The following is a 24,258-nucleotide window of genomic DNA, read 5'->3' on the forward strand; positions in this document are numbered from 1 at the left end:
AACCCCTTAGTGACAGAGCCAATTTTGTACTTAATGACCAAATGTCACGCCGCACCTATGCAGGTAGATGCACGCTCCACTAGATGGCAGTAGAGTGGAGGGAAGATTGCAACACTTGCCAGAGCGGACCTGCAGCGCTGCAGCAAAGCCACCACCATGTGGCAACAGGGTAGTCAAACAAGCCACATCAAAAACCATGAGAGTAACGTAGTACAAAGGGGTAAATCAACTCAGAGTCAGAGAGGCGCCAGAGGGTCAATAACAGATGGAAGCAGAAGTACTAGGTGCAAAAGACAGAGACAGGTCTGAGACAAAGCCGAGTCAAGTACCAGAGAGTCTAAACACAAAGGGAAAACACTGAGACAGAACGCGGAAGGGGAATAAACAGACACGGGAACAGTCAGGGATCTAAGATGTAACCAGAGTCAGCTACTCACGCAGGAAGCTATAAGCTACTCAGGCAGAAGCTATAACTGAAACCGCCTGCAGGATGCAATGGAGCTAAACTGCAAACCTGAACCCAGAATGAGGCAAAGTTAATCCATGACATGATCAGCCCGGGAAAAGGGCAGACAGGATTTCAGGATCATGACAGTACCCTCCTATCAAGGGGGATCCACAGGGTCCCAGATTTACCAGAATAACGTGCAAGAAACCCCCAAACTAGACGATCAGCATGGACGGAATGCGCCGGAATCCAAGATCACTCCTCAGGACCGTAACACCTCCAATGGACCAAGTACTGAAGCAAATTGCGAACCCTCCGAGAATCGACAATCCGTTCAACTTCATACTTAGTCTGACCATCCACCGAGACAGGGGGCGGAGGGGATGACGACCCAGCAGAGGAAGGTACACATGGCTTAAGAAGGGATTTATGGAATACATTGGGGATCTGAAGCGACAGAGGTAAACGTAAATGGACTGCAACTTGGTTGACAACCTCAATGACCTTGTAAAGACTTACTACCAAAAAGGTAATTAATGAGGGAAGGCAAAAAGTGGCTTACAAAGAGAAGAAAAACCCCCATAAAATGGAATACTTTATTAAATGTTACACTAAAAAATGTATAACCCTTATCCAATAAATCAGTTTAATAGGGCAATAGACCCCAATATGTAAAAACACGCCTTATACCAAAAATATATATCCTAATACAAGTGATACAACAAAGGTGGTACTCAATATATACCTCAAGGGTGTCAGGATATATGTGCACTACTCCTAACACTAAGGCAGAAAATAAATATGCCACCCTATGGTAACTCCCTACCTAGATGCGGGGGTTGGCACCCTAAGAAAATACGAGAATAGTGCCCCCGCTCGTACGGTGGCTGTCCCTAGTCTCCTAAAGATACCCTAAAAAGGGAAAGAGTGGGAAACAGAAGGCCAGTGGGCTGTATTAACTTGTCCAAATGTGTAATACCAATAATGCAGTATATTAGGTACAAATACTACGGTGTGCTGTAAGATAGGGATAGAGGTACAAGTTGATTATCACTGATTTAAGGAAAGAAAAATATAAGACATATACAATATATCCAGTATGAATGGAAAACCAATACCATGAACTACATAACTGTCATAAAAGACAACAATAACACCAAGCCCCCACCAAATACACCTGGATATGGACAATTTAATGCTTAATCATCTCAATAGGAAATGCAGTAAATGATGAGGACACATATAAATAAAGATTGTAGTATACTCATCTCCTGCAATAAATAGCCCAGCCGAGCGTCCCTCCAGTGTAGTGGCTCATAAAGGTGAATCAGGGCAAACCAGCTCCGTAAAAACCTCTCGACGCGTTTCCCCCATAACCATGGGTTCATCAGGAGAGTTTAGGATATCAACATGGCAGAAAACGATATATGCAAATACAGATGAAGATAAGGCTGCCTGGCTTACAAAGAGAAGAAAAACCCCCATAAAATGGAATACTTTATTAAATGTTACACTAAAAAATGTATAACCCTTATCCAATAAATCAGTTTAATAGGGCAATAGACCCCAATATGTAAAAACACGCCTTATACCAAAAATATATATCCTAATACAAGTGATACAACAAAGGTGGTACTCAATATATACCTCAAGGGTGTCAGGATATATGTGCACTACTCCTAACACTAAGGCAGAAAATAAATATGCCACCCTATGGTAACTCCCTACCTAGATGCGGGGGTTGGCACCCTAAGAAAATACGGGAATAGTGCCCCCGCTCGTACGGTGGCTGTCCCTAGTCTCCTAAAGATACCCTAAAAAGGGAAAGAGTGGGAAACAGAAGGCCAGTGGGCTGTATTAACTTGTCCAAATGTGTAATACCAATAATGCAGTATATTAGGTACAAATACTACGGTGTGCTGTAAGAAAGGGATAGAGGTACAAGTTGATTATCACTGATTTAAGGAAAGAAAAATATAAGACATATACAATATATCCAGTATGAATGGAAAACCAATACCATGAACTACATAACTGTCATAAAAGACAACAATAACACCAAGCCCCCACCAAATACACCTGGATATGGACAATTTAATGCTTAATCATCTCAATAGGAAATGCAGTAAATGATGAGGACACATATAAATAAAGATTGTAGTATACTCATCTCCTGCAATAAATAGCCCAGCCGAGCGTCCCTCCAGTGTAGTGGCTCATAAAGGTGAATCAGGGCAAACCAGCTCCGTAAAAACCTCTCGACGCGTTTCCCCCATAACCATGGGTTCATCAGGAGAGTTTAGGTATAAGGCGTGTTTTTACATATTGGGGTCTATTGCCCTATTAAACTGATTTATTGGATAAGGGTTATACATTTTTTAGTGTAACATTTAATAAAGTATTCCATTTTATGGGGGTTTTTCTTCTCTTTGTAAGCGACCTTGTAAAGACCAATAAACTTGGGACCCAGCTTCATAGAGGGAGCTTTCAGACGTATGTTCTTGGTAGACAACCACACCTTGTTTCCCACCAGCAACTTAGGTCCCACAGACGATCGCTTATTAGCAAAATGTTTATGTTTGCCCTGAGCCACCCCAATGTTCTTCAGAACCTCCCTCCACACCTCCAGTGGTCCCACCAAATCAGACCCTGGACACCCCAAATCCAGCCTGGAAAATTCACCAAAATGGGGGTGAAAACCGTAGTTACAGAAGAACGGAGAGGTGCCAGTGGACTGATTTATCTGATTATTAAAAGCAAACTCAGCCACGGGCAACGAATAACACCAATCATCCTGCTGAGACGTAGCAAGACACCGCAAAATCTGTTCAAGTGACTGATTGGTCCTCTTTGTCTGACTGTTAGTCACAGGATGGTAGGCCGAGGAGAAGGTCAAGCAAATACCCAATCTTTTACAAAATGCCCTCCAAATTTAGATAGATTGAAAACAACTTAGATAGCGTTTCTGCATTGGGCAGTCCTGCCAAAGGTAGAAAATGCACCTGTTTACTGAATTTCTCAACCACTACCCAGATCACAGTTTTGCCATTAGAAGGAGGGAGATTAGTGATAAAATCCATGTACAAATGAATCCAAGGTCTATGCGGAATTGGCAATGGCACCAATTCCCCGGCCGGCCGGTCATGGGAGCTCTTAGCACGGGCACAGGTATCACAAGCAGACACAAACACAGCGACATCCGAGGTTATGGAGGACCACCAAAACAGCCTAGCAATGGCTTTCTGGGTGGCCGATATCCTTGGGTGTCCACTGAAATCAGAATCGTGGAACTCCCGGAGAACCCTCAACCGGTACTGAACCTGGACAAAGAGCTTATTGTCAGGTAAAGACAGAGGAGCAAGAGACTGAACCTCCTGAATTTCAAGCTCCAATTCAGAGGATACCCCAGCAACAACCACCCCGTCCTGAAGAATGGAGGAAGGAGGTTTGGAGGGTGATATCGGATCAAAACTGTGAGATAAGGCATCCACCTTGACATTCTTGGAACCAGGCCAAAAGGTGATAGAAAAATGAAAACGAGAATAAAAAGCGACCACCTCACCTGTCTAGCAGTTAACCGCTTAGCCGACTCAATGTAGGACAGATTGTTGTGGTCCGTAATGACCGTGATCCGATCAACCGCCCCCTCCAAAAAGTGCCTCCATTCTTCAAAAGCCAATTTTATGGCCAATAACTACCGGTTACCAACATCATAATTCCTCTCCGCAGAAGAAAACTTCCTGGAGAAAAAGGCACATGGTCTTAAATTGGTCAAAATAGCGGGTCCCTGAGACAACACCGCCCCCACTCCCACTTCCGATGCGTCCACCTCTACAATGAATGGCTCTGACGGATCAGGCTGAACCAATACAGGAGCAGACATAAAACACTTCTTTAATGTAGTAAATGCTTCAACCTCCAGAGGTGACCAGTCCTTGAGATCAGCCCCCTTGTGAATGAGATCGGTGAGTGGCTTGACCGCCTGAGAAAACCCCTTGATGAATTTTTGATAATAAATGGTGAAACCCTGAAAACTCTGCAGACCCTTGAGGTTTCTGGGTTGCACCCAATCAACAATGGCCTGTACCTTTCCAGGATCCATCCAAAATCCATTGGCAGAAAGGATGAACCCCAGAAAGGAAAGCTCCTGGACACAAAATGAACATTTCTCGAGTTTAGAGAACAGAGAATTTCCCCAGAACCTATGAAGAACAGCACGTAAATGGCCAATATGGGATTCCTTGTCAGGAGAGAAAACAAGGATATTGTCCAGGTATAGAACCATAAAGCACCTGATAAAATCAGAAAAAACATAATTCATGAAATTCTGAAACACCAAAGGCGTGTTCGTGAGAACGAAGGGCATGACCAAATTTTCAAACAGACCCTCGGAGGTGAGAAATGACGTTTTCCACTCATCTCCTTCCCGAATGTGAATAAGGTTATATGCTCCCCTGTGATCAAGTTTGGAAAACCACTTAGTCCCAGACAATTGGTTATAAAGATCTGGAATGAGTGGGAGAAGGAAAGTATTTCTCACCATAATTTTAATTAGTTCCCGAAAATCGAGGCACAGGCGTAAACCACCATCTTTTTTCTTAACAAAAAAGAATCCAGCCGCCACAGGAGAGACAGAGGGATGGATGTGACCTTTGTGTAGCCTATCAGAGATGCACTTTTTCATAGCGGTACTGGGCCAGAAAGATTGTACAAATGGTGCCTTGGGCAATTTAGAACCCGGAATAAGACTAATAGTACAATCATAAGGACGATGTGGTGGCAAGACATCAGCCTCTTTTTTGGAAAACACGTCCCCAAAATCCTTCAGGTACTCCGGAATACCCTCCAGATTAATGGCAGACACAAAAACAGCAGAGAGACAATCATTAGAACAATTAGGACTCAATTTAACAATATAACTAGATTTCCTGTCTATAACAGGATTATGCCTCTGTAACCAGGGGAACCCCAACACTAATCCCACAGGAAGCTTATTCATAATGTAACATGAAATTTGTTCCTGGTGCAAGGAACCCACCTTGAGGAGGAACTCCTCAGAAACAAACTTAACAACATTTTGAGCCAATGGTGTCTTATCAGTGGCAATGATATGGATAGGAGTCTCTAGCCTAACTGTCCCTAACTTTAACTTGGACACCAGACTAGAGTAAATGAAGTTCATGGAAGATCCAGATCCACAGTCCACAAAAGCTGAAGTAGATGCGTAACTACCTCCATAACGCAGTTCCACCTCTAACAAAACTTTTTGAAATTATGAAAATGGTACCTAAGAGTCTGGGTGACCTCCTCGACAATCACCGATACTTAGATGCTTGTTAATTAATGGACAAGAGGGGCAGTCCTTCTTCCAATGTCCAGGATCTCCACAATAAAAACATAATTTCCCCATCACGTCGTCGCTTCCTCACCTTCTCCTTGAAGTTGGTGGCACCAACCTCCATGGTCTCCGTAAATGGCATCACCTCAGACTTAGCAGGCAATACAGGAATCTCTCACTGGATAATTCCTCTTTCCCGTAATCTCCGGTCCATGCAAATGGCCTGGGTCATGGCCTCCTCCAGGGAACTGGGTGGCGGATGGAGGGACAGAGCATCCTTGAGATGATCCAAAAGTCCTCTCCTGAACTGGCATCTCAAAGAAGTGTCATCCCAAGACACCTCAGTGGACCACCCTCTAAACTCAGAACAATACCGTTCAGCAGTGAGTTTACTCTGGGAGAAACCCATGTTCACGTCTTCTGCCACCCTGAACCGGTCTGATTCATCATAAATCAGTCCTAAAGCCTCAAAGAACTTATCAACAGATGTTCGTTCAGGGACAGTAGCAGGTAAAGAAAACGCCCAGGCTAGAGGACTCTCATCTCCTGATCATCTGGGTCTAAGGGAAAATAGCTTACAACCCTCTCTGAATGTAAGAAACCTCTCCTTCGCTGCAGAGAAAGTATCAGAGAGCCTGACCGTAGGTTCAAGAGAGTGTAAAGAAATATCAATGGGGTTAGATTGCTTAGCAGCTGATTTTGTCATGGAAAAATTTTGGAAACAATTTTTTTTGTTAGGACGTTATAAGAGTTAAAATTTGACCAGCTTTTTCTCATTTTTCCAACAAAATTTACAAAACTATTTTTTTAGGGACCACCTCTCATTTGAAGTGAGTCTGGTTGTCAATATGAGAGAAAATACCCAAAAGTGACACCTTTCTAAAAACTGCACCCCTCAAGGTGCTCAAAACAATATTCAAGAAGTTTGTTAACCTTTCCTGTGCTTCACGAGAACTAAAGCAATGTGGAAGGAAAAAATGAACATTTAACTTTTTCACAAAAAACGGTAATTAAACCTACTGGTAATTGTATTTCCAGGAATCCATCCTGACAGCACCATGGAGGACGTCCTTCTTATCCATAGTGGGACAGGAAACCACGAGAGTTTAAAAGGACCCTCCCCCTTCCACCCTTCAGTGATTTTCCAAAGTAACACCTCTGGATGGATGCAAAAAGAGAATTTTATTTTGAACATAACAATCTTAATACAAATGTTACTTCACATAAGTATACCACATTTTTGTACTAGGGAGGAAACTAACAGTGCTGTCAGGATGGATTCCTGGAAATACAATTACCAGTAGGTTTAATTACCGTTTTCCACGTCACCACCTGACAGCACCATGGAGAAGTACCAAAAAGGACTTTTTTGGTCCTAGGGTGGGACTACTGCCTGAAGCACTTTCCTGCCAAACGCTAGCTGAGAAGACACTACATCTAGTTTGTAATGTTTAGAAAAAGTGCTAAAACTAGACCAAGATGCAGCTCTGCAGATCTGATCTACTGAGGCCCCCCACTTTTTCTGCCCATGAAGCGGCCATAGCCCTAGATGAATGAGCTTTAAGGCTATCTGGGGGATCCTTTCCCTGTGCCTGATAAGCTAGGGTAATAGTGGATCTAATCCATCTCGCAATGGTGGATTTTGATGCTTTTTTCCCCTTATTAGGACCTCCATAAAGGACTAAGAGATTACTATCCCGTCTCCAGGCCCTAGTCATGTCCAAGTACTTAAGTACAGTTTCCCTGATGTCTAAGTTATGGAAGAACATCTCCTTTTGGTTTCTAGGGAACTGGCAAAATGATGGAAGCACTACCTCCTGATTTATATTTGAAACCGAGACCACCTTAGGAAGGAAACCTGGATCCAGTCTTAAGACGAGCCTATCATCAAATACCTGTAGATAGGGGTTTTGGGTGGACAAGGCCTGAAGTTCCCCCAGTCTTTTGGCTGATATAATGGCTACTAAAAAAGCTGTTTTGAGGGAAAGTTTAGCAATGTCTATATCCTTTGCTATATCAAACGGCTCCTTGCATAATTCATTAAGGACTAGGTTAAGGTCCCAAGGTGGGATAGTTTTCCTGATTAGGGGTCTCAGCCTTAGAACTGCCCTGGAAAACCGAGCAATCCAAGGGTGGGCAGCAAGGGAAGAATCATAAAACACGCTGAGGGCTGCTATCTGGACCCTCAAAGTACTTGGTTTAAGCCCTTTCTTGAATCCCTGCTGCAGGAATTCAAGAATTCTGGGTATGTCAGGGTGATCAACATCGACCGTTGTGTCTCCACAAAAACTGCAGAATTTTTTCAAAATTTTTAGATAGATTTCCGAAGTTACCGGCTTCCTACTTGCTTGCAGGATGGAAATGACTCCTTCCGATAGGCCTTTTGCTTTCAGGATCTGCCGTTCAGGATCCAAGCTGCTAACTGCAGATTCCCTGGGTTTTGAGGAAGAATCGGACCCTGGAAAAGTATGTCTTTCATTTCCGGAAGATGGTAAGGATTGTCTACTGACAGCTTCTTTAGCAGAGGGAACCAGCTCCACTTGGGCCAGAAAGGGACCACCAAAATAACTCGAGCTCTGTCCTCGCATATTTTCCTGAGGATTCTTGGTATCAATGCCAGAGGGGGAAAAGCATATAACAGACCCCTGCTCCATGACTGAGAGAGGGCATCTACTTCTGCCGGACCCTCTTGAGGGTTTAGTGAATAAAAGGTTCCGACCTTCGCGTTTCGTCTGGTCGCGAATAGGTCCACCGTCGGTGTTCCCCAGCGTTGACATAATGCGTTGAAGACTTTGCTGTTTAGTTCCCACTCCGTAGGTGATAGCTTCTCTCTGCTCAGAAAATCTGCAATCTGGTTCTTTGAGCCTTCTAGATGAACTGCCAAAATCGAGAGCACTGACTTTTCCGTCCATGCGAAGATTTGCTCCGCCAGATGCTGTAGTTTCGGATGTCTTGGACCCCCTGATGGTGAAGAAAGGCTACCGTCGTCGTGTTGTCCGACAGAATCTTTAGATGTTTATTCTTCAATAAGATTCAGGCTGAACACAGAACTTTCCATACTGCATGCAGCTCCCTGTGATTTGAGGAATTGATGCTGTCTTCCGAATTCCATTGTCCCTGGTAGTATCTTCCGAGGACCTGACCGCCCCAACCTTGTTGGCTTGCATTTGTAGTTACCGTGACTGCTGGAGCCTGAATCCATGGGACACTGACCTGGAGATTTCTTGGCACAGTCCACCAGCGTAGGGATTGTCTGACCCGATGGGATAGGTGGAACTCCTTATCTAGTGAAGTTTGTCTTCTGTCCCATGACGTGAGAACCGGTCTCTGTAACTGACGGGAATGAAACTGGCTCCAGCTGACACATGGCATGCAGGCTGTCATTAATCCCAGGATCTTTATCGCATCCCTGAATGATATTCGACTTCTTGAAAACTGGTGAATTCTTTTTATTAAGTCGGACAGCTTCTTGTCCGGAAGAAACGATTTTCTGACCTTCTAATCCAGGATGACACCTAGAAATTGTATTTTTGATTTTGGTGTCAGGTGTGACTTTGACCAGTTTAACACCCAGCCTAATTTCTGCAGTGTGGAGATCACCAACTGACAATCGATCTTGAGCTGCCCCACAGAGTCTGCCACTAACAGGAAATCGTCCAAATAGGGAACTATGGTGATGTCTCGTTTTCTTAGATATGACACAATTTCTACGATGAGTTTTGTAAAAACTCTAGGTGCTGTCGCCAGACCAAATGGAAGGCAACGAAATTGGTAATGGAAGATTATCCCTTCTTTTTCTACTGCAAACCTCAGGTATTTTTGGTGATCTGGAAAAATTGGTACGTGATGATATGCACTTTTTAAGTCCAAAGTACACATTACCACGTCCTTTCCCAATAGGGGAATTGTGGAGCGTATAGACTCCATTTTGAACCTTTTGTATTGTAGCCATTTGTTTAGGGGCTTGAGGTTTATTATGGTTCGGGATTCCCCCGAAGGTTTCTTTATAGAGAAGAGACCTGAGTCATGACCTCTTCCTATTTGGTGAGGAGGAACGGGAGATATTGCCTCCATCTGGAGGAGATCCTGTATGTCTGACCACATTGGGGAGACTGAAGAGAGATGGACATTGGAAACAAAATATCTTTCTGGGGGAAGGGAGTCGAATTCTATCCTGTACCCCTGGGAGATAATCTGGAGGACCCAAGGACTTGTGGTAATCCCTTTCCACTCCCCTAGGAAGTTCAGCAACCGCCCCCCTATCCTGGTGGCGTAATTTTCTTCGGAACTCTGACCTAGAGGTTGAGGGACCTGAATCCCTATTCCGGTTTTTATTTTCTCCCCCTTTCTGGTAGCTCCATCTCCCCTGTTTTCCCTTACCCCTATAGTGTGATCTCTGACCGTAATAGGGTCTGCGAAAGGGCTGGAACTTTTTACGTTTTTCCTCTGGAAACCCCTTCTTTTCATCAGAAGCTTTCTCCAGAATATCGTCTAATATGGGGCCAAAGACCCTGCCTCCTGAAAAGGGAATGGAACACAACTTATTTTTTGAATGAACGTCTCCCGACCAGTTTTTTAACCATATAGCCCTTCGGGCTGAGTTTGTTAAAGATTGGCCTCTAGCTCTAAACCTAACCGATTCTGCAGTAGCATCTGCAAGAAAACCGGTTGCTAGTTTGAGTAGAGGGATAGCTTTTATAATAGAATCTATAGCGGTTCTGGCTGACAACTGATCTTTCAAGTCATCTACCCACAAATGCATTGCCCGCGCCACAGATGTTGCCGCTATATTTGTGCGGATTACTGCTGCAGAGCTTTCCCATGCTCTTTTTAGGAGTCCATCCGCCTTTCTGTCCATTGGCTCCTTTAAGTTGGAGGAGTCCTCAAATGGTATGGCGGTTCTCTTAGACACCTTTGCAAGTGGGATGTCAATTTTAGGTACATCTTCCCAATCTTTGACCTCCTCATGGTCAAAGGGAAGACGAAGTCTGAAGTCTCTAGGAATGGATATCCTTTTTTCTGCCTCTTCCCACTCTTCTAGAATCATTGAACGAATGTGGGCTTTACAGGGAAGACCTTCGATGTTTGCGAACGTAGCCTCCCAAACATCTCATCCTGAATTGATTGAGTGGTTGAGGGTTCCTCAATCTGCATAGTCTGTCTGAACGCTCCCAGAAGCTCATCTATATCATTAGATGAGAACAAATATGTTTTCCCTTTTTGAGGAGGGTCCTTACTCAATTCCTCCTCTTCCATATCCGATTCAAAAGAGCTGTCCTCAGATGACAGATCTGACTCTCTTTGTCTTTTCTTAGATCTTGGAGGATCCTGGGGGTCAGACTGGACAGGGTGGGGAAACGATAAGCCAGAAATCGAAGCTTGCACCTCTTCTCTAACAATGGCTCTCATGCTCGTCATTAGGGAAGCCTGTTCTTCTCCCACAATACGGCTGGTGCAAGACTCACAGAGCGACTTCTGCCAGGAGTCTTTAAGTTTTATGGCACAAATGGGGCACTTCTTATACTTGCCGGGCTTCTTACCCCCGACGAGGAAAGCCCCTAAAATAGATAACTTAAAGATAGCTGATGGCCAGTACTTTTATTGAAGGCTATAGGGAGCAGACACCCAAGTGGGAACTCACATGCGCCTGGGTCTCCTGCAGTGCGTCGGATTTTGCCTCATCCATACTACCGCTGCTGCTGCTGGTTAGGCTGGAAACCTACTGAGCACCCCCATAGCCCACACATACCTCTTTATCCTGGAGCTGCCGGCGCCACCTGTCCAAGAACTCCTATCGTCGCCGAGCGTAGGAGTGAAGTGGATGCAGCCCCATGCTGCCGGCCGCGACCCAGAAGTGACGTGCGCGGCAGCGGCGAACCGGAAGTGACTCGCCGCACTGAACTCCACGGACCCCGGATACTCCCGGTCGGCGTCCTGTGATGCCTGCGGCCACAACCTCACCGGATATGTTTGCGAAGGGAGCGCCTTGCAGGGGCGGAAAAAAGCAGGTACATCTGGGGCTTCATCCCGGGTCGAGAGCCCCCCCAGGGGGAAGCGACCCTTTCAACCAGGAGCAGCGCTACACTGGTGCTGCTGAGGGACCCAATTACTCGGGTGTCAGCTACGCAGAGTCCATGTAGTGGGAAGGAAGAGGCCGAGCCCCCCCGATCCTCACTCTCTGCACGGGACAGACGGAACTCTCGTCGTTCCCATCCACAGTGGGACAGGAAAAACACTGAAGGGTGGAAGGGGGGGGTCCTTTTAAACTCTCGTGGTTTCCTGTCCCACTATGGATAAGAAGGACGTCCTCCATGGTGCTGTCAGGTGGTGACCTGGAAAAGTTACTTTAGACCCAGACTTTTTTATTTTCACAAGGGTAACAAGAGACAATGGATGACACAATTTGATGTGCAATTTCTCCTGATTACACTGATACCCCGTATGTGGGGGAAAGTCACTGTTTGGGAGCATGGCAGTGTCACAGGAGACCTAGGTATGCAAGAGCTAATGACCCGGGCCCCTGCGATTTCCCTCAGACTAGGGAAACCCTGACTGACCCTCTTCCAGAGTTTACACTGATGGTGTGCATGTCTGGGCCTCCACCCTCACCCTGTCTCCTGTTTCAACCCTAGGCTGAAACCTCCACCCACCACCCAGTGAAGAGACCACACACCAATACCCACAGTTAGCACAGACAAGGATAATGGAAAAATATGCAGCACGCCGCAGTCACTCAGGAATACACTATAAGTGCACAGGGCAAAATAAATACAAATATAGGAAGGAGAAAATAAGACAAAGGGAAATACACCACCAGCAACGAAACTCCAACTCCTAGCTCACCACTCCAGACCAAGATAACCAAGCACAAGACAGAAGCTATAATCGGTGACGCCCAATGTTCAGAAGAACTATTTAAAGGCAGTGGGCGTGGCCCAGCTTCCAATCCGAGCACCAGCTAAATTAACCCCGGACCAGCTAGATAAAATCTAGCCGACGCCACTGAGCACATAGTGGACAAAAGCGGAATTACCGCTGTCTGTCGAACGCCCTGGTATGAACAGCGTCCGACATGACAGTCAGGGCTCAGAAGGGAGGGAGCATCATTTGAATTTTTGAACCCAAAATTGGCTGGAATCAATGGCGGGCGCCATGTCACGTTTGGAGACCCTCTGATGTACCTAAACAGTGGAAACCCTCCAATTCTATACCCAACCCTAACAAAGCCCTACCCCTGACCCTAATCCAAACCCTAACCCTAACTACAACCCTCACCCCAACTCCAACACCACCCTAACCTCAACAGTAAACCCAACACAACTGGGCCCGGGGAGGCTCGGGGGACCCCATTTCTCTCTCCTCTGGTATGCTAGATCATATCAGAGGAGAGAGAAATAAATGGGAAATGTGACTTTTTTTTGCGGTCGCTGTTATTCGGTGAATAAAGATTATTGCAAAAATTGCATGCCATTTGGAGCATCAGTACGGCATCCGATTTATATGGGTACATTGCAATTCTGTAAAATGGGAAACTGTAAACGGTCCTGTAAAAGATTAATAGCTGCTGAGTAAAAAAAGTGGATTGTGTGTGGAAAGCTCACTGACAAGAAAAAAAGTTATCCCACATTTCTGAATGAGACATTTCTGAATACCCTCGTGTGACCACAGTAATGATATTTTATGTAATAAAATGTAATTTGTAATAAGGACCCTGAATTCTGAGCACAAGCAGATCTTGATGAATGTTATTGAGTTTTATTTTTTAAATTCAATCAAGTATACTTTGAGCATATTCAGCTCCTGACATTACAAAAATAAACATTTGGGATCACATCACACTGCTGATTTTCATTACTACTAGTTTATTTTTTGGCTACTCTTCAGCTTACTGTGAGGCTGATGCCCTACAATTATTTATCCAAATGCGTTAGGTAGAACAAACATTTATTTAAACAACGGTAACTAATTTATGTAAGCCTGGCAGTCCACATTGTAACTAAACACTTTGGCTCCAACGTGGTTTTGTCGTGTCAACCCTCTCCTCCACTTTGTACCATAACGCAAACATCAACATTTTTCTGGAAAAATGTATACAATGTAACAGAAACGTAAAACTATGGTACCGTGTTCTGACCTCGTGGTATTATTTGGTGACTGAATGTACCATGCACGTAACAAGCCTAGTTTGGAATTAAAAATGAACCTTTCAGGACTAGCTAACTTAATTTTTGCACTCCCAATCTTCTAAATTGGTTGAACAAAGTAGTTAATCAACTTAAATATCAATATAAATCCAACATAATACTGAGCATTGATTATATATTAATAAAACACTTAAGTAGAACACAGCACAAGTATTGGTGAAGGAGAAATAGGATCACACAGTCCCTAACAAATAGTGGAGCCACCACTTCACAGAACTGTGGAAGCAAATAAAAAATACTATCAGTAATCATGAATATAGAAAATGCAATAATATAGTCCTTGATTGAGTGAATTACCGGTAATTGGATCAATCTCATCAAGTCCTTAATGTGCCAAGGAGTCCATCAGGTGGAAGTGATAGGGCCAATGCCCGGGAGCAAACCAACAAATTCCCTATATACACACTCCTCCTTTCTCTGTCCCACTTACTTACAGTTTACTATATAAAAAGTCTTCATAGCCCTGTACAAAAAAATACATGTTTTTTATCATGTAAAAAAATTATACCAAGAAGAATCATTTCAGAATTGTTTCCACCTGTAATGTCATTCATCTTTTATTACTTTTAGAAAATGACCCTAAGCATACCTTCAAATCAACAAAAGTATGGCTTCACCAAAAGAAGATCCAAGTTTTGGAATTGGCCAGACATGAATCCAATTGAAAATCTGTCGGTGATCTGAAGAAGGCTATGCACAGGAGATGCCCTCGCAATCTGATTTGGAGCGTAATGGAAAGGAAAAATGGGCAAGGATTGCCAATTATAGCTGTAACATGCTTCCTGAGACAGGTCCGGGGTCAGATACCAAAAGAATCCTTTTTAATATAAGAGGAAAGACAGAGGCATAGTCAGGTCACACTCTGAGGTCAAAATTCCAGGAAGGTAGCCGATGAAGACAAAGGTGCTAGACAAACGGAAGGTCAAAGGCAAATCCAAGGACGGGCAACAAAGATCAGGATTTAAGAACTTAGGGCACAGAACAAATGTACATTACTTGAGCTAAGCTACAACTGGCAGTAATTGGAGGCGGAGATCCAGCTAAATAGCAAGGCAATCTCTCCAAAGAGGAGATACATGAAGGAAGGCCCACATGCCCAGGCCCTGATTGGGTGGGTGGACTGTCAGTCAAAACACTGACATCTCAGCACGCACCAGCCTTCAATTGGACAGCTGAGCTATCAATTACCATACTGAGAGCTCAGCATGCCTCAGCATAGACTGCTGAATTGTCACTCGCTGCGTCTAGACACACTGATAGGAGGTAAGGTTCCAGCGGACTGATTGACCCAACTGTTAAAGGCGAACTCAGCAAAAGGTAAAAATGAGGACCAGTTCTCCTGCTGAGCTGCAAAGAAACACCTTAAAATTTGTTCCAATAATTGATTTTTCCTTTCTATCTGACCGTTGGTTTCAGGGTGGTTAGCAGAAAAAGATGACAAATCAATCCTAAGAAACGATCTCCAGAATTTGGAGACAAATTGCACCCACCTTTCAGAAACAATGTTCAGAGGGATTTCATGCAGTCTCACAGTCACCACGTGATTGATAAACAATCTGGAAGGTGTTTCAGCATTCGGTAACCCCAATAACGGAACAAAATGAGCCTGTACACTAAATCCATAGACAAATTAGTCCACAGTCTTTTTCAAATTTTCAGTGGAGCCAATTCCCTGGTCTTCTGGTTATGACAGACTTTAGCACTTGCACAAATTTCACAAGCTGATATGATACAGGAAAGATAAATATCTTGGTACCGTGTTAGCCAGTAGATAGAAAAATACTTACAATTGAGAGTCCTCAGTGGTTGATACCTTTTAATGGCTAACTGAAAAGATGGTAACAAATTGCAAGCTTTCGAGACTACACAGGCACAGACTAAAGCAAATTCTGAAGAATCACATATTTACACACAACACAGCACAAAACTGTCATTATGGGAGAGTGATAAGTGATAAACAGTTGTGTCCATAAATATTGGAAAGTTCCTAGATTAGGAGTGAATGTTTTGCTGTCCTCTGATTGGGGCCTGGTTCTGTGATGATGACCCCACATGGTCTGAAGGGCAAATTCCTTAATTGATGTAAAAAGACATAAATCCATGCGACACATTCATTCCTGCACTAAGTGTGTCAAAGGTCATCATAAGTTTATACTCCCAGATTCTCCTGTCTCTCTGAGATTTGAAGCTACCTTTCAATACAAGTAATTTCAGGTCCATGGTGCTATGATCAGGCATACAAAAATGTTTGGCCACAGGTAGATCCATTCTTTTTTCTTTTATTGTATGGCGATGAGAGTTCATCCTTGTTCTCAGTTTCTGCCCTGTCTCCCCAACATACAGACCCCCAGTTGGACATTTAGTGCAAATAATTAAGTACACCACATTACATGTGGTGCAGCTGAAGGTACCTGGGATCTTGTAGTCCTGATGTGAATTGGGGATCTTTATCTTGTCCGTGGTCATTATAAATGGACAGGTTTTACATTTTTTATGGTTGCAAGGAAAGGTTCATGCATCTGTAGGGGAGGACAGGGAGCTTCTGACAATGATGCTTCTTAGATTTGGGGGCTGCCTAAAACACAGTAGTGGGGGGGTCTGGAAAAATGGATTGTGTCATGATTCCCAATGGCAGGGAAACATCAAAACACAAAGATAACGGACGAGCTCTGGGTGATGGAATCTCGAGCTGACCGTGAGCTAAATCTACCACACAACTAATAGTAGCCAGGGAGCATACCTGATTAACCCTAGATGCCACGCGCCAGCCGGAGGACTAACTACCCCTGGTAGAGGAAGGAACAGACCTGGCTTACCTCTAGGGAAATACCCCAAAAGATGATAGCAGCCCCCCACATGTAATGACGGTGAGTTTAGAGGAAAAGACATACACAGTATGAAGGTAGATTTAGCAAAGAGAGGTCCACTTACTAGATAGCAGAAGGATACAAAAGAGGACTTCACGGTCAACTGAAAACCCTATCAAAAAACCATCCTGAAATTACTTTAAGACTCCTGTGTCAACTCATGACACAGGAGTGGCAATTTCAGCCCACAAGAGCTTCCAGCTACAGAGAATAACAAAACTGCAAACTGGACAAAAGATACAAAACAAAAGGACAAAGTCCACTTAGCTGATCAGCAGACTAGTAGCAGGAACATGCAACCGAAGGCTCTGGTTACAATGATGACCGGCAAGGAAATGACTGGAGAGCAAGGCTAAATAGGAAACTCCCAAACACTGATGGGAGCAGGTGAACTGAGACAGCAAAGACACACAAGTCACCAGTACCACCAGCAACCACCAGGGGAGCCCAAAAGCGGATTCACAACAGGATTGTAAGCGGGCATCTTTTTGTAGTAAAGGTTGTAATTTCCGTGCAGCTCCCCTTGGCACCTCCAGATTTGGATTGTAGGTAACTACTAGAGGTACCCGGCTATTTTCTTCTTTAGCTTTGTAATGTAGCAGGTGATTCCTTGATATTCTTGTGGCTCTTGTAATCTGGTTTTCAATTGTTCTTGGATGGTAGCCCTGATTCAAAAAAGTCTTTCTGAGGCGACCAAGGTGTTCATCCCTATCCTTGGGGTTGGAACATATACGACTGTATCTGATGGCTTGGCTGTAGACAATAGAGTTTTTTATGTGTTTTGGATGGAAACTGTCCCATTTAAGGTATGTTGGACGGTCGATTGGCTTCTGATACAGGGATGTCTCTATTTTATTGTTCTGCAGCTTAATGATGGTGTTCAAAAAGTTAATTTCAGTACAGGAGTAGTAGAGTGTCAAGTTGATGGTGGGATGAAATTGATTAAACTGTTCATGGAACGTCTTTAGCTGTGGCTCAGACTCCATCCAGATAATTAAAATGTCATCAATGTAGCGGTAGTAGGTCAGATGCCTGATGGGACATGAGGACAAAAAGTCGCTTTCAAGCTTGGTCATGAAAAGATTTGCATACTGTGGAGCCATTTTACTTCCCATTGTTGTGCCAGTCTCCTGTAGATAGATCTTGTTGTCAAATTCAAAGTAATTGTGGGTGAGGATGAATTTTATAAGTTTCACCACAGAATCCGCATCAGTCCCTGTGTTTTCCAGGAAGAATTTGCAGGCATTTAATCCATCCTGGTGTGGGATATTGGAGTACAAAGATTCCATATGTATGGTGGCCAGGATGGTTCCTTCTGGTAGAGGACCTATTGCTGATAGTTTATTCAATAGGTCAGTTGTGTCCTGAATGAAGCTGGGTGTATCCTTTACCAGGGGATTAAGAATACCCTCTACCCATCCAGATACCTGCTCAGTAAGGGTGCCCACACATGAAATAATTGGTCTTCCTGGTTTTCCAGATTTGTGGATTTTGGGAAGCATGTAGAATATCCTTGTTCTTGGACTTTCTGGTATCAGGTCATCGGCTCTTGTGGATTTGTCAGGCAGATACCAACAAGATACCAACTTGTTTAGTTCCTTGTAATAGTCCTGTGTAGGATCCGACTCCAATTTTTTGTAGTAGCGTGTGTCCATAAGTTGTCTGTTTGCTTCCTTCAAATAGTCTGATGTGTTCATCATGACTATTGCACCTCCCTTGTCAGCAGGTTTAATGATGATTTCTTTGTTGGTTTTCAGAGACTGTATGGCATTTTTCTCCTGGGCACTCATGTTGGATGCTTGTCTCCTGTTAGTATCTATGATGGTGGATTTTAGCAAATGTTTGAAGGAGTCTATATATTTATCCAAATGAGGGTTGCGTCCAGGTGGAGGTGTCCAGTCTGACCTCTTCTTTGTTGTTAGAATCCCTTTTCCTTCAGTCCAGGTGGGTTCTGAATCTTCTGTATCATTGAAATATTCCCTCAGGCGCAGTCTCCTGAAAAAATGTTCCATATCACTGCACAGTTCAGTTTTATCCAGGGCCTTAGTAGGACAAAATGAGAGTCCTCTGGAAAGCACGGCCAGCTCCACTTTGTTGGGTTTATAATCTGAGAGATTAATGACACAGTTAGATGCTTTTGTGTCTGGAATGGAGTGGTTGTCCAAGTTGTCAGGTTTTGGCTTTGTTTTGTATCTGTTTGTATAGAGTCCTGAATTGAGGCGTAGTCTGTCAGAAGCTCCCTGTCCTCCCCTACAGATGCATGAACCTTTCCTTGCAACCATAAAAAATGTAAAACCTGTCTATTTATAATGACCACGGACAAGATAAAGATCCCCAATTCACATCAGGACTACAAGATCCCAGGTACCTTCAGCTGCACCACATGTAATGTGGTGTACTTAATTATTTGTACTAAATGTCTAACTGGGGGTCTGTATGTTGGGGAGACAGGGCAAAAACTGAAAACAAGGATAAATTCTCACCACCATACAATAAAAGAAAAAAGAATGGATCTACCTGTGGCCAAACATTTTTGTATGCCTGATCATAGCACCATGGACCTGAAACTACTTGTATTGAAAAGTAGCTTCAAATCTCAGAGAGACAGGAGAATCTAGGAGTATAAACTTATCACGACCTTTGACACACTTAGTGCAGGAATGAATGTGTCGCATGGATTTATGTCTTTTTACATCAATTAAGGAATTTGCCCTTCAGACCATGTGGGGTCATCATCACAGAACCAGGCCCCAATCAGAGGACAGCAAAACATTCACTCCTAATCTAGGAACTTTCCAATATTTATGGACACAACTGTTTATCACTTATCACTCTCCCATAATGACAGTTCTGTGCTGTGTTGTGTATAAATATGTGATTCTTCAGAATTTGCTTTAGTCTGGCCTGATGAAGAGACCTGTATAGTCTCGAAAGCTTGCAATTTGTTACCATCTTTTCAGTTAGCCATTAAAAGGTATCAACCACTGGGGACTCTCAATTGTAAATATTTTACAAGCTGATATAAAATCTTTAACATCATTAAGTATGGATGGCTACCAAAATAGTCTAGTAATTGCTTTGAGTGTACATGTGACCACAGGTTAACCACTCAAGACAGAATCATGAAATTCCTGGAACAGACATAATCTTAGGTATACAGGCTCAAATAATTTGGACACTGGAGTAGTGGAAGGAGCCAATGATTGGACTTTAAGGATCTGTCAGGACTCTGAACATTTTTGTTACCTTTTTGTGCATTACTGCCCTTTTCCAAGATGGCGTCTTTGGTCTCATGTGCACTGTGTCTTCCTGCTATAAAACTCCACCCCAGCCTTCAGTCTGTGCTAGAGTATTCTGCCTTGCATCCAGCTCCTGACCTCTGGTGACTCCCTGGCTATATACCTGCTCCTGTGAACCTGTGGGGTTATCCTGCTACTCTGCTCTGAGTTCCTGCTGCATACACCAGTTCCAGTAATCCTCCTTCATCTGCTGCTCGTGTTTGCTTCCATCTGCATTTGCTGGACATGTAAGCTGTTGCTGCTCTGCAAGAACCTGAGACTATTACCCAGACCTCCCTGGTTGAGCTAAGATATTATTTGAACTGCCTTATAAGCATATCTATCTGTGTTTTGGACTAAGCAAGGACTTATTCGTGTCAAGTATCCTCAAGAATAATTGTGCTTCATAGACTTTCTACGTGATTGCATTTTCCTCTGAAGTTTCCTATAGACTGCTGAGCTGCATTTGATATTTGCACCAAGTGTTGTGGACTTGAGTTTCTCTCTGCACCTGTTTGAATCACCTTGTGATAATATAGACTTTACCACTTATAAAACTGTGTCCTGTAGTTGTCTTGTGCACGCAAAGAGTCTCCTGAGTTATCCCCTATAATTATTACAGGATACTCTAGCCTAAAAAAAAAAAGGAGACTGCTGGAACAATGACTGCAGAAAGCAGACTAGAGCAGGTGTTTTCCATAATTAGATCACTGCAGAAAGATGTGGAAGGTCTGCAAAAGAAGTTTGGAAGCTTTGAACACAATCAACAAGTGTTTGGACAGACTTTGCAGGACTTAAGCACCTGCTTGGCAGCCCAGGAAAACAAACTTGCTGGCATAGAGTCCCAGTATGGACGGGCTTTTCAGGACATAAGCACGCAAATAGCTGCACAAGCGACTTTTCCCTCTGGGCAACTGCCACCAGCTAACCCACCTAAGTTGCCCCCATTCAGATTTAATGGTGATCGTGACAAATTTCGTGGCTTTGTGAATCAATGTATGCTATATTTTGATGTGCATGCTGACCGTTTTCCTACTGATAGATCCAAAGTATTGTGTGTAATAATGCTGCTGACCGCACGAATGCTCGCCTGGGCGAATCCGATGATTGACTCTCGTGACCCACGGTTAAATAACTTGGATGATTTCTTGGCCGCTATGGCATTAATGTTTGATGATCCTAATCGCCGTGCAACCGCTGAATCTGCTTTATTGTCTTTACGCCAGGCAAAACGTTCTGTTATTGCGTATGCTACTGAATTCAGGAGATTAGCGGTAGATACCAATTGGGACAGTTATGCACAATTGCCTATTTTTAAAAGGGGTCTGTCTAGTATTGTAAAAGATGAACTAGCTCGCTCTGAGTCACCACAAGAGCTAGAGACATTTATACAGCATTATGTGCGCATTGACATTTGCCTTACTGACCGTAGCCAGAAGTTTGCTGCATATAACCGTATTTCTAACTTTTCCCTTCCTTCCAAAGAGCCTGCAGGTAAAACATCTCGGGAGGTGGAGGAGGTGCCCATGCAAATTGATTCCGTTCAGAGGCGCGAGATCAATGAGCACCGGGAGCATCGCCTTCGTGAAAGTCTATGTTTCTACTACGGCCAGTCTGACCACTTCTTGATCAATTGTCCTAAGTGTCGTAGACGGCTTTACAAGGTGCTAGCAGCAGTAGGGGAGTATGACAACTGTGATGATGAATCTGACATCTCTGAATGTAGCCTGCCTTTAAACGCTGTATTCCATTCACTTTCTATGACTTCACCCCCCAAGGAGCTTAAGGAAAAGAACTCTCACTGTTCTCTCCCTATTAAGATCCTGTGTTCAGGACAGTGGATTTCCAGTGCAGCTATGATTAACTCTGGTGCAGGTGGCAATTTCATGGATATCGCATTTGCCAAGGAACATGGTATTGAAATTCAGCAAAAAGTCTCTCCAATTACCATGGAAACAGTGGATGGGTCACCTTTAATCCCTGGGCCTGTGGATCAGGAGACCGTACCCCTTGAAATTTTGTTGGAGCCTAATCATCAGGAGCAACTTTCTTTCTTGCTTATTCTCCTCATTTTCCTGTGATTTTAGGCATTCCTTGGTTGCGTTCTCAGAACCCAATTATCAACTGGGAGGCCAAGGAGATTATCTTTCCAACAAGGAGCAACTCAGCATTAACAGAAGCTGTCCCTGAGTCCACGGCTACGGAACCACATGTACAGGTATTTTCTTTACCTTCAGCATATAAAGAGTTCTCTGATATCTGTGACAAGAAGAATGCAGATCAGCTTCCTCCACACAGGCATTATGACTGTCCCATTGAGTTGCTTCCTGGGGCAGCTATTCCTTTTGGTAACGTATACCCTTTGGCGGCACCTGAGCTTCAAGCCTTAAAGGAGTATATTGATGAAAATCTGGCCAAAGGCTTCATACGTCCTTCTTCCTCACCAGCAGGGGCACCTATCTTTTTTGTAAAGAAGAAGGATGGGACCCTGAGACCCTGTGTTGACTATCGGGAACTCAATAAGGTAACCATATGAAACCGTTACCCTTTGCCTCTGATTCCCGAAATACTGGAAAGAGTCTGCCATGCTAAGGTGTTCTCTAAACTGGATCTTCGTGGGGCTTATAATTTGGTGCGTATTCGTCCAGGGGATGAGTGGAAGACAGCATTCAGATACCGGTATGGACACTTTGAATCTCTTGTGATGCCCTTCGGGCTTTGTAACGCCCCTGCAACGTTTCAACACCTTGCTAATGACATTTTCAGAGATTTGTTGGACCAGTTTGTAGTGATCTATTTGGACAATATACTAATCTTTTCTGACTCTCTACAGGAACATGAAGAACATGTCAAAACTGTTTTAAGAAGTCTGAAAGAGAACCATCTGTATATTAAGCCGGAGAAATGCGAATTCCATCGTTCTGAGATACAGTTCTTAGGTTATATCATCTCTCCCCAGGGGCTGAACATGGAATCTGGTAAGATTCAGGCTATCCTTGACTGGCCAGTACCCAAGAACGTTAAGGAGGTCCAACGTTTTATTGGTTTTGCAAATTTCTACAGACACTTCATTCGAAATTTTTCTGATATTGTCCGTCCCATTACTTCCTTGACAAAGAAGGAAAAGCCCTTTAAGTGGTCATCACAGGCTCAAGAAGCTTTTGATCGGCTTAAGATCTGTTTCACATCAGCACCGCTGTTGATACACCCAGATCCAACACTTTCTTTCATTGTGGAGGTGGACGCTTCTGATAATGCTTTGGGGGCTATTCTCTCCCAAAGAACTGGAGAGAAGGGTCTGCTACATCCTTGTGCTTTCTTTTCCCATAGACTAACCTCAGCAGAGAAGAATTACGACATGGGAGACAAGGAATTGCTGGCTATTATTGCGGCTTTCAAAGAATGGAGGCTGTTGTGAAATTGGATTTTGGGCTCCCCCGGTGGCCACTGGTGGAATTGAACTTGTGTGCATCATCCCCTCTGTTCACCTGTTCCCATCAGGATGTGGGAGTCGCTATTTAACCTTGCTCCTCTGTCACTTCCATGCCGGTCAACATTGTAATCAGAAGCCTTTCTGTGCATGTTCCTGCTACCAGACAACTTCCAGCTAAGTCGGACTTTTGTCCTTGTTTGTTTTTTGCATTTTGTTCCAGTTCACAGCTGCAGTTTTGTTTCTGTGTCTGGAAAGCTCTTGTGATCTGAAATTGCCACTCTGATGTTATGAGTTAATACTAGAGTCTTAAAGTAATTTCAGGATGGTGTATTGATAGGGTTTTCAGCTGACCATGAAAGTACCCTTTCTGTCTTCCTGCTATCTAGTAAGCGGACCTCGATTTTGCTAAACCTATTTTCATACTTCGTTTGTCATTTTCATCTTAAATCACCGCCAATATATGTGGGGGCCTCTGTCTGCCTTTCGGGGAAATTTCTCTAGAGGTGAGCCAGGACTATATTTTCCTCTGCCAGGATTAGTTAGTCCTCCGGCCGGCGCTGGGCGTCTAGGGATAAAACGCAGGCTACGCTACCCGGCTACTGTTAGTTGTGCGGCAGGTTTAGTTCATGGTCAGTTTAAGTTTCCATCCTTCCAAGAGCTAGTTCCTATGTATGCTGGGCTATGTTCTCT

The sequence above is a fragment of the Ranitomeya variabilis genome, chromosome 2 (assembly GCF_051348905.1).
Source record: "Ranitomeya variabilis isolate aRanVar5 chromosome 2, aRanVar5.hap1, whole genome shotgun sequence".
Classification (NCBI taxonomy): Eukaryota; Metazoa; Chordata; class Amphibia; order Anura; family Dendrobatidae; genus Ranitomeya; species Ranitomeya variabilis.